This window comes from Pinus tabuliformis, chromosome X (assembly GCF_031772625.1).
Source record: "Pinus tabuliformis cultivar Carrire ecotype Pingquan chromosome X, CPIR1, whole genome shotgun sequence".
Lineage (NCBI taxonomy): Eukaryota > Viridiplantae > Streptophyta > Pinopsida > Pinales > Pinaceae > Pinus > Pinus tabuliformis.
In genome coordinates this window covers 48,788,541-48,799,319 of record NC_142308.1, presented here as the reverse complement: position 1 = coordinate 48,799,319, position 10,779 = coordinate 48,788,541, and the positions used below count along the sequence as shown (strand labels likewise).

The 10,779-nt window shown below is 37.1% G+C and overlaps 1 pseudogene; it reads right to left on the bottom strand.

The window, feature by feature from the left end:
• Window positions 1-6,829: 6,829 nt before the first annotated feature.
• Window positions 6,830-8,542, bottom strand: LOC149138266 (UDP-glucosyltransferase 29-like; annotated as a pseudogene).
• Window positions 8,543-10,779: the final 2,237 nt, after the last annotated feature.

Below are 10,779 nucleotides of genomic sequence, written 5' to 3'. Positions count from 1 at the left end.
GGTCAACATTCTGGGCTCTGGTCCCCTTGATCATTTGGTCAATGAGTAAAGTTGATTCACTTATCACAACGGGGGACTTGAGGCAGAGATCACGGATAATTTTGGCACCCAAGAGGAGCTCGTATGCTTCAGCTTTATTATTCAAATCACTATCTAGTCCACATTCGTAGGAGCAACTTATTTCCCTTTAGGATCAAATATGACTCCCCCTACTCTTGCTCTTCTTGTATTGTGTTTGGAGGCCAAAGAGCAAGGGTTGCTTTTGTTCCTTTAAGAAATATGCGAACTCCCTATCCTTTAGTCTGATATTCCAATTGGTTAGAGTGGGTAGACTTTTCTATGTCTTTAGAGTGTTGTGAGGAGTTTTATCCATAACAAATTTAAATCATAGTGCTTCTTCCACTTGGAGTCATTGTTGGTCAAACCTATTGTTACCTTTGCAGAGAATTGTTTTTGTTAGGCGGCCTGATTCTTTGGCTGTAATCCTCCTTTGCAGGGCCTTTTCGTTTTGGAATATATATTTTTTTTTATCTAACTAGATCTCCAACATAAGTTTGCAGGAATATTGATCCAAAACTACTTTATTAGGTTATTTTTTAGGGAGTAGGTGTAGCTCAAATTCCATTGGGTGAAATAGTCAACTATATTCCTCTCAAAATCTACTTGAATAGGTAGAGGATGATACATGACTTTCCAAAAACTTTGGGAGAAAGAGCATGAAAGAAACATGTGTTGGGTGGTCTCCTTTACATTCAGACATAGTGGACAAATGGATGGCCCCTAAATGTTGTGTTTTTTGAGGTCGTCGGCAGTTAAGATCTTCCCTCTAAGGAGGGTCCAAATGAAGAGATTCATTTTGGGATGACTTTTAGACTTCTAGACTAGTTTCTAATATGGCCATGGGGCCTGTGCCTATTGGTCTTCTTGGAGATATTTGCAGGCACTCTTAAACATTCATATCCCCCCTGTCAAGTTCCATTTAAAACTATCCTAGTGGTTAAAATAGGTAGCATTGCACCTTTTAGGTGTTGAAGGAGGAGTCGCCATTGATGTTGAAAATCTATTGGAATGGTGAAAGGTTTCCAGCCTTTCCAAGAGCTATCATTTTGGAGCTAATATGAGAGTTGATCCAGTTCAATAATACCCTTTCCCACAAGCCAGTTCTTGAGATGTTGGATTTCAGGGGTGGAGATCTTGGGCTTGCCATGATGCTTTCATCCCAAAGATTGATATCTTGTCCTCCCCCTGGAATCTTGGAAGTGTGGGCTTGAATGTGGGGAAGGGTTTTTTTGCATAATTTCTTGATTTGTGAACCGGGTATGGAATGGATTTGGGCTTGTAGGAGTTGTTATTGATTGGAACTCATGTATTTCTCTTCTAAGACTTTTTTCCACCATGATAGTCCTTCTTCTATTAGTCTCCAAGTTATTTGCACCCCCATAGATAAATTCATTAGTCTAGGATGTCTGATAGAAATTCCTCCTCTCATATGGCACTATCACCTTTTTCCAGCTAAGAATGTTGAATTTTTTTATTTTTGTCTTGCCTCCCTACCCTAGGAATTTCCTAATGGTGATCTCTATTTTCTTTTGGATGCCAGCTGGGGCTTGCAAGATTGCAAATTGGTACACGAGGAGAGATAATAGAACAAAATTGAATAGAATGAAGCTACCTGCTAGATTGAGCCAATACATTCCCCATTGTTGTCGTTTTCTTTTCATTCTATATATGACTTCTATCCAAATTTCAATTTTAAGCGTTTTCTTGGAGTTAAGCATACCTAGGTATTTGAAGTGAGTCCACTCCATTTTGCAGGGCACTCCAAATATCTGAGAGATGTGTTGAAGAGTTCAATGGGAGGTATTCCATCCATTTATGAAACTCTTAAGATTATTGGAAAGTTCTCTTGATGCCTCCAAGAATTGGTTCATGGTGGACTTAAATCTTCTCGCCACTATGGGGGATGCTCCTACTATAAGCAGGGCATCATCAATGAATTAGGAGTGGTTCATGCTTTTTGTTCCTATGTTGTACTAAACTCTTGTGATAAGTGCTCTTTTCCCCTCATGCTCTAGCTTCCTACTAAGAGATTATGCCATAATGGTGTAGAGGAATGGGGAGATTGGACATCCTTTTCTAATCCCCCTAGAGCTTTGAAAAAATTCCCTTGGCCTTCCATTTACAAGAGGAGCTATCCATTTCTTATGGAGCGGGCCTTGATGAAGTCAATGATTTCCCTGACAAAATTAAATTTCTTCATGAAAGAAAAGAGGAAAGAGTTTCTAACCCTATCGAAGGCATTGGTCATATCAAGCATGAAGATGAAACCTTGCTCATATCGAGAAAGACTAGATTGGATGGCTTCCTGCACTAAGAGAATATTATCCACTATCTACTTGTTTTTTATGAACCCACCATGGTTTTAAGAAATCAACTCGGGGGAATAATATTTAGACGATTTGCAAGGATCTTGGTTATGACGTTATACGAGGAATTACATAAAGAGATGGGGAAAAAACAATTGAGAGAAGAAGGCCTAGATTCTTTAGGTATCATGGCAAGAAGGGTGGAATTGGTATTAACTCCAATTTTACACTTGATTTGGCTCCATTGAATCACCTTGAGTTAATATTTTTCAATGAACTCCCAGTATGTGCATGTGCAGTCGAAGGCTATTGAAAATCCATCAAGTCTCGGTGCTTTGCCTCGATGCATGCTCTAAATGGCTCTTTGTAGTTCCTCTTTGTCCACTAGCTTACTCAAGGCTGCATTTTCCTCCTTTGTTACCATTTTAGGTATTGCTCTAAGAATGTCTTTGTAGTTGTCTAGTTCTAAGTATGCAAGCCCAGAATGTGGAATTAGTAGAATTTGAATTGGTCAAGTAACAAATAATGCCTTGCAAGATGTTGTCATATATCTATAATTACATGTTTCAAATGATTTTTCACATGAAAATACATAGCACAACTTATGGATTACCATGCACAAAATATAAATAAAGATGTTGTGTGAATTGCTTGGATATGGTTTTTAAGTATCGGGAAATCAAGGAAAGATGCTTCATTTTTAGATAATACCCTAGTAATGTTAGATTTTCAATAGCAACTAAATTTGATGTCGATTCATTTGGGGAGTTTAGATTTTTTACTCGTTATGGACAATATGAAACAAAATTTGGGTACCCAAAATGTGGAATTGGTAGAAATTGAATTGGTCAAGTAATAAATAATGTGCCTTGCAAGATGTTGTCATATATCTATAATTCCATGTTTCAAATATTTTTTCTTGTGAAAATATATAACAAAACTTATGGATTACGATGCACAAAGAGAAATAAATATGTTATGTGAATGGCTTGGATATTATTTTTAAGTTTTAGGAAATCCAGAAAAGATGCTCCATTTTTAGATAATGCCCTCTTAATGTTAGATTTTCAATAGCAACTAAATTTGATGTCAATTCATTAGGGGAGGTTATATCTCTTTACTCAATTTAACCATTTTTATCATAAACAATAACCTTTCTCCTTAAATATTATTATAAAAAGAGCACATAATATTGATATCAATTATTCTAAATATTTATTTTTAAAAATGTTCAAAACTAAATGGAAAAAATGTACTCAATATTTTAATTTAAAATAAAATACATTTCTTAAGTGCGTTGCACTTGCAACAAGAAAACAACAGGCACTATATCGATTATCCAAAAAAGGAATTATGTCAAAGTTATCAATAAAATTGAACTAAAAAACAAAAAAAAGTAAAGGCCATGGTGGCCCATTACATTACATTTCTACAAACTTACATTCTCTTCCAAAGATGTTTCTACAAACTTACATTCTCTTCCAAAGATGATTCGTGTGGTAACGAATTCTTTTATAACCAGCTTATTGAGTTCCAATTACATGGCATCTTCACAAAGAGAGTTAGCAACACAGATGCGTTCTCAAAAAAAAACATGACTAAAATTGATTTGATGGAACTCGTTTGGTATCAGTTTGTCGTGAATGTGATTGTTCATCCATTGGACAAATGAGCTACGAATATTTGAAAACCTGTAAGTAAATAACCCTTTTTCCATTGGACACTTAAAACTTTAAACTCTTTTTGATGGTTTGATCCTTGTCCCGAGATTGCTTTTACGACCCAAAAAAAGAGAGTTTGAAACATGCAAAAAACAAGTCTACCCACTCATGCAATCATGTTCTAGATAGGCGCCATTGCAATAACTCGAAGGAACATTCTTGTTGACGCTTGCCATGTTTATAAAAAAAGTAATTCAAGGGATGTGAGGGAAAGCAAGGCCAAGGCCGGATTGATGTGATGATTTGAATGAAGGATATCGTTTATATTTGAAAAGATTAGTGATGTGAGGGAAAGCAAGGCCAAGGCCATTGATTGATGTGATGATTTGAATGAAGGATATCGTTTATATTTGAAAAGATTAGTGATGTGAGGGAAAGCAAGGCCAAGGTCATTGATTGATGTGATAATCTGAATGAAGGATATCGTTTATATTTGAAAAGATTAGTGTTATAAACCAGCTAAAGTTCCCAGTAAATTAAAATACATAAAATTTGTCAATCTTCAATCAAGATTACAAGATAACATTCCAGATTCAAGATATTCGATACACTGTTTAATCTCCAAAGAAAAAATATTAAAACAACCCAAATAATAAGCGCAAAATATATGGTTTATAAGTTTTGGGAAATGTAGGAAACATGTTCTATTTTTAGATAATACCTTCAAATACTTCTTTCAGAAAACATACCAATTGGCAACCAAGACAGGTTCATACCTTCTCAAGCAAACCAAAGTAGGGACGGAGAGCCTACTTAAAGGTTTTAATTGAGCCTTCCAATTGAGAGGGAGAGTGAAGGGATTATTAAAGTTCCGCCCCAAAAATCTACTTGATAGTGTGAAGCACTACCTAAAAGACAACTCAACTGAAAAATGAACTAAGCAACCGGCTCAAGACAACTCAACTGAAAAATGAACTAAGCAACCGGCTCTAGTAATTGCCAAGGAGGCTCTACAAAATACTAGACTTCACTCTCTTATATCAAGTGTAGAAAATCGCTCTAGTAATTGCCAAGGAGGTTTTATGAAAGACTAGACTTGACTCTCCCATTTCAAGTGTAGAAAATGAAGCCACTGAGACAACCACAAATAAAGGAGAGTGAGGAAAATGAACTGGGAAAGCAAGTGATGTAACTTCCCCACTCAAAACCAACGTGTTGCTCCAAAAGAGGATGGAGCAACTCTAGTCCATAAATGGAAAAAATATCTCTAAATATGCCAGGTATATCAAACTACCTAGCCTCATTATGTCCTAGAATGTTTGTATGGTTTTCTTAACAATGACAATGAGGGAGTATCATGCATCCTTCTTAGTGTTTATAATTGTAAGGAAGTTTTTGACTTTATTTTTTTTAACATGAACTTTAAATAATTTGACAATTTGATCAATATATAATTTACCACAAGAATCGTTTATTATTAACAATTTTAAATAATGTATAAATAATTTATATAACTTTAATGTTTGTTTGGACTAAAATATTTAAAATAATAATTTTAATTTATAAATTTAATTATAATCTGTTTTATTAAATTGATTTTTGAAATGTTTAAAAATAATAAACTATTATTAGAATTTTATTTACATTTAAAAAGTGGGCTAAGAGTGAAAAGTAATATTTTAATTTGTAGTAATTTAAATTTTTTATGTTTTGGTTTTTTAATGGCATAATTGAATTTATAGACCAAATGGCCTTTTTAGAGCATTTTTTATGATTAATTTTAATCAAAATCCAACATATATTTTTCAAATTTTGAGTTTAAGTTGTTTGATTTGTAGAATTTAAGTGCCTTTGCTGAATTTGTTTATGCATCCAAAAATGTATTTTAAATAATACAAAATCACAATCGTGCTTGAAATTGTTGCTTGAAATTGTAAACTAGATTATCCTGAAAAGATACTTTTTCTTCTATAAAGTTATTAAACCCTTTTATATGTGTATTTTTTGAATAAATTTTGATTATCATTTGGTGGAGATTTTTGAAATTACAATTTTGAATTAAGAAATCTATATAATTTGAGTGTTCTAAAAAGCCTTTTAAAAGTTTCTATTTATATATATGACCTTTTTAAATATAATCAATAAAATGTAAATCTCCTTCACCAACTCCGAAATTTAAAAAATAATATATGTTCCAGAAATTGGATTATTTTATCGAAGTCCATAAGGTCACCAACTCCGAAACTTAAAAAAAAAAATATGTTCTAGAAATTGGATTATTTTATCGAAGTCCATAAGGCATCTATGGCAGGCAGGTAGCTGTTGCCATCCAACCGACAAATCAAAATCTCATTTTCTGACAACTTCGCTGAAGATGAAGCCACCAGTGACCCTTCTTTTGGGCAAATCACATCTGGGTGGGGGAGGTCCAGTTGGTGGAACTGCGATGGATGGTCGTCGACGGATTCCACCGCCGACTGTCGACCCCATATGTCGCACGAAAAATCTAAATAAAACGAATACGTATGCATAATTAGTATTATTTTACAATATTTTTGGGTTAGGTTGGTGGAGTGTCTCTTGTTTTTTTGTCAGTATATCTGATTATCATTTATTTAAAATCAATCAATCAATTTTTTCAAAACCAGTGAATCATTTTTAGGCAAATTGCCACCGCCTAGTTATCCAGATTCCTTACACACAACTCACTTACAATTTATTTCAAATTCCAAATCAGCCGATAGCACGAAAAAAAATCCAACAAAATTCGATTTAACGCGATATAGCAATCAAACGCAGGAATTTCAAATAAAAATTATCCCCAGTTATAGTTATTAAAAAAGAGTACATGCATATCGGCTCCTGAATATAGTTATTAAAAAAGAGTACACACATATCTGCTCCTGGATTCCATTCAATGGCAACCATGTCCGCTCGTTGCCGTGGCCAGTGCAAGAAGCTGCTGAGCGAATTTATCAACATATCGCTCTTCAGATCCTTTACAGCTTTCCCTATTCAATATCATCTTTCTGAACACATCTCCCATCTGCCATGCCCTCTGCCTCACCTCCTTCCCCTCTTCCGGCGCCATTACTGCCCTCACACCTCTGCAAATGTCCTACCTGCTGGCTCCGCCGTCGGCCCCTCTAGCGACCACCACACCCACTTTCAATTCAGTGACAATCAATCTGGCATTCAACCCCTGATCCCATTGCATCGGCAGAGCGATGAGAGGCAATCCCACGCTCATTCCCTCCATGACAGAGCTCCAACCACAATGCGTCAGAAAAGCGCCGGTTGAAGAATGTGATAAAATCTCTTTCTGTGGCGCCCAGTCAGTCAATACCAACCCTCTGTCCCCGATCCGTTCTCCAAAATCCTCGGGCAATGAAGTCGAGCCGTCGGCATGGCCGCGGGCAAAATGCAATACTAAAATAAATGGATGCCCACTCGCTTCCAATCCCATAGCCACCTCTCGGATCTCTTCACTCGAAAGAAAACATTCGGTGCCGAAGGAAGCATACACAACGGAAGAAGCGGCCTTCCTTCCAAGCCATTTCAAGCACTCGGAGTCCAGAGGCCCGGCATTTGATTGCAGAAGCGTACCTACGGGAATGACCGGTTTCCCGGTGACCCGCTGGAAATAGTCGATGAACTTCCCTTCAAACTCGTAGCACGATTTTACTGCAATAGCCTGACAGCCATTGATACATGCGACTATCCGATCTATACCTCTCAAACCATCGGTGTCGTCTCTCATGTGAAATATCTTGAGCGTAAACTGCGCTTCAAACCGCCGCCATGAGATGGTGGATGAGGGGTAGCCCGGCGGAGGAATCATCAGGTCGTCTGCAGTGACGTGTTCTCCATATTCGGCGTTAAGCGGTGAGAGCTGATAACTCGAATACGCCGCACCGAAGATAATGAAGAAGACGGTGGGTATGCCGAGCTTGGTTGCCACTCGAGGAGTCCAGTATTGAACCAAGTCGAAGACTACCACATCTGGAGAAAGGCGGCGCAGTAGGTTTTCGAATGGCTTCTCTAAGAGGTGCACGGCGCGGAGTAAGAGAAGCCATAGATGGGCCGGAGTGTCGGACGTGCACTCGATCCCGGGAGGCAATCCTTCCACCGCTGGCAATGGCAGTTCCACCATCTCAACTTTGCCCCGCGCGTTTCGATTTGTGACGATGAAAAGCGGCTCTATCTTGGGAACATTGAGAGGAGTTGTGAGAAAGGAGACTTTGATGCCGCGTTCTGCGAGTCCTTTGGCTAGCTCTGCGTATGTAGAAAGATGGCCGCGAGCCAGCCATGGAAACATTAGAACGTGAAGTATTTTTGAAGATCTCTCATTTGAATCGTGGCAGCAACTTGCACTGTATAAATCCATTAATCTTGCTTTGTTGTTCGCTCTGATATCTATCAGAGGAGAGTGAATGAATGAAAGTTTAACGACACTTCCGATATACCGTCAAAGAAAGTTGGCTGGACAAGCACTGGCAAAAAAAAAATAAAGAAATGTGTTCACATTCCCAGAATGAAAACCACGTTGATCGTAGTTCAATGGTGGAAATATGTCGACGTTCTTTGAAACAAAACCACGTTGGTCATAGTTAAATGGTAGATAGTCTGGTTTTGGTTGTTTTGTGTGGAAAAAAAATAATAAAACAAAGATAATGAGACATGTGTAGGCGAATATAGTTAAATGGTGGACCCCCTGGTTTTGGTGGTTGGTTTTATGAAATACACAATAAATAAATAATGAAAAATTAATGAAATAGGTGTACGCGAAGCCAAAGATAAGACGTGGCGAGGATATTGAAAAAGATATGTTTTTTGAAAAAGTAATACACTATTGAAAAAGATATCTTTTTTGAAAAAGTAATACACTAGAAACATTATCAAGTTATAAATTTCTATTATTTTTCGGATATTGAGAAAGATGTTTTTTGAAACAAGTAATAGAGACTAGAAGCATTATCAAGTTATAAATATCTATTATTTTTGCTTTTAGGTATTAATTATTTTATGGTAAAAATGTTGTTATAAATATTAGAGTGGTTGTTAATGATGGTAAATGAGCATTAAGGTATGTGTTGATGGTAAACGAGCAGCAACAAGGTATAGTAGCTTAAGGTCGCACCCCCCTAACCATTTATTTCTCTGCAATTCTATGTGTTGGGTCTATTGTTTGGCATTGTGTTGCTCCCTAATTAACAGATAGAAATTCGAGAAAGGGTTATCGTGACACAGATAGATGAAAAGCATGATTCTGATGCAAGCCGCGGAAGGATTTGGGCACCAGATGGTGTAGCATGGGGTTGATTTGAAGCTAGAAAAAGAGAGGTGAAAGTAGCCGCCTTGGTGAAATCTTCCCGGTTCTTCCCGGTTCAGCGTTATTTTTCTTCCCTTTCCTCCGTAGCCGTAGTGGTACATCTAATCGTTTCCTCACTGATCCATTATGTGAAAGAGCACCGGTTGGTTCAAAACTGATGGGATGATAAGTACAGTGATGTGTGGTTTGACGGTAACTCACATGGGCGAAGCTCGGGAAGACCAAAGTTCAAATCTCATTGAGTACATTGACCTGCTGTGGTGGCGGCTAGAGGAGCGGACCCCCTCCCCAGCAGGTCTGCTCTTGCTAAAATCATAGGTTATTAGTATACCCGACTTGTAGGTGGTTGGTTATGCTCTTGGTGTTATAGTGGCAGCTATGAGGTTTGACACTGGGTCTCCCGTGGATTAAACTTGATAGTTACCGATTCACCATGTGTTAAAAAAAAAAAAACCAATAAAATGATGATTAGTAGGAAGAAAAGTGGGATATTGATTATGCTCAAACAGAACCGCCTTGAAAGGGGACTTGGAGCACATGAGAGGGAGAGATTCGTGCATTTTACGGAATATTTTTATGGCTTTTCAACCATAAAACTAGCACAATACTACAATAGTGAATTATCAAAAGGTTTGCAAAAGTTTATTCAAATTTTAACAAAAGTTTACTCAATTCTAACTAATTGTCTTGGTAGAGCTATACCAAACTGCAAGATGGAAGTCGAACTACAGGATCATAAGCATTCATTATTCGACCATATGTTTGTGAAATGACTTGGGCTTCAATGATGAAAGGACTCAGCGTTCAACCATTGTTTGTAAAATCTACAAAACATCTACAAAACTACAAAACTAGAATGAAGCCCGACTCCAAAACTGCGATATAGGGTTTTCTAAAGCAAACAGGAAGCCACTTAGTAGAACAAGGGCTTAGAAGATCTGGATTGCCCTCCACTGCTTGTATTTACTGCCATTTAATTTTAACAAACTAATGCAACAACAACGTTAACATTAAGCAAGAATGACCGGAATTCTCTTATTCATATGCTTTTTAAACAACTTATAAACCTCTTGGCCTCCGAAAAAAGCCAAATAAAACCTCTGATTTTTCGATTGATTAACAACGAATGTTTTCAATATTTAATAAGCTAAACAAAAAGCCTCATAAACTTAACAAAAATATATTATTAAAAATATTATTTATCAAAACAGTGCCTCAAATTTCAACACAAACCGATTGCAAGAGTCCCTCCTCACTGCCTATCCGACGGACTAATAAGATAAGGATGAGGATGGGAAGTTAAAATGAGAATGGAGTTGTCTATAATGCGACTTTTCGGAGATTCCGGTGACGGAATCCGGCGGAAGAAATTGAGGTTAAATCTTGATTTCTTGCAGTTAAAATGGTTTTTTAACTGCAT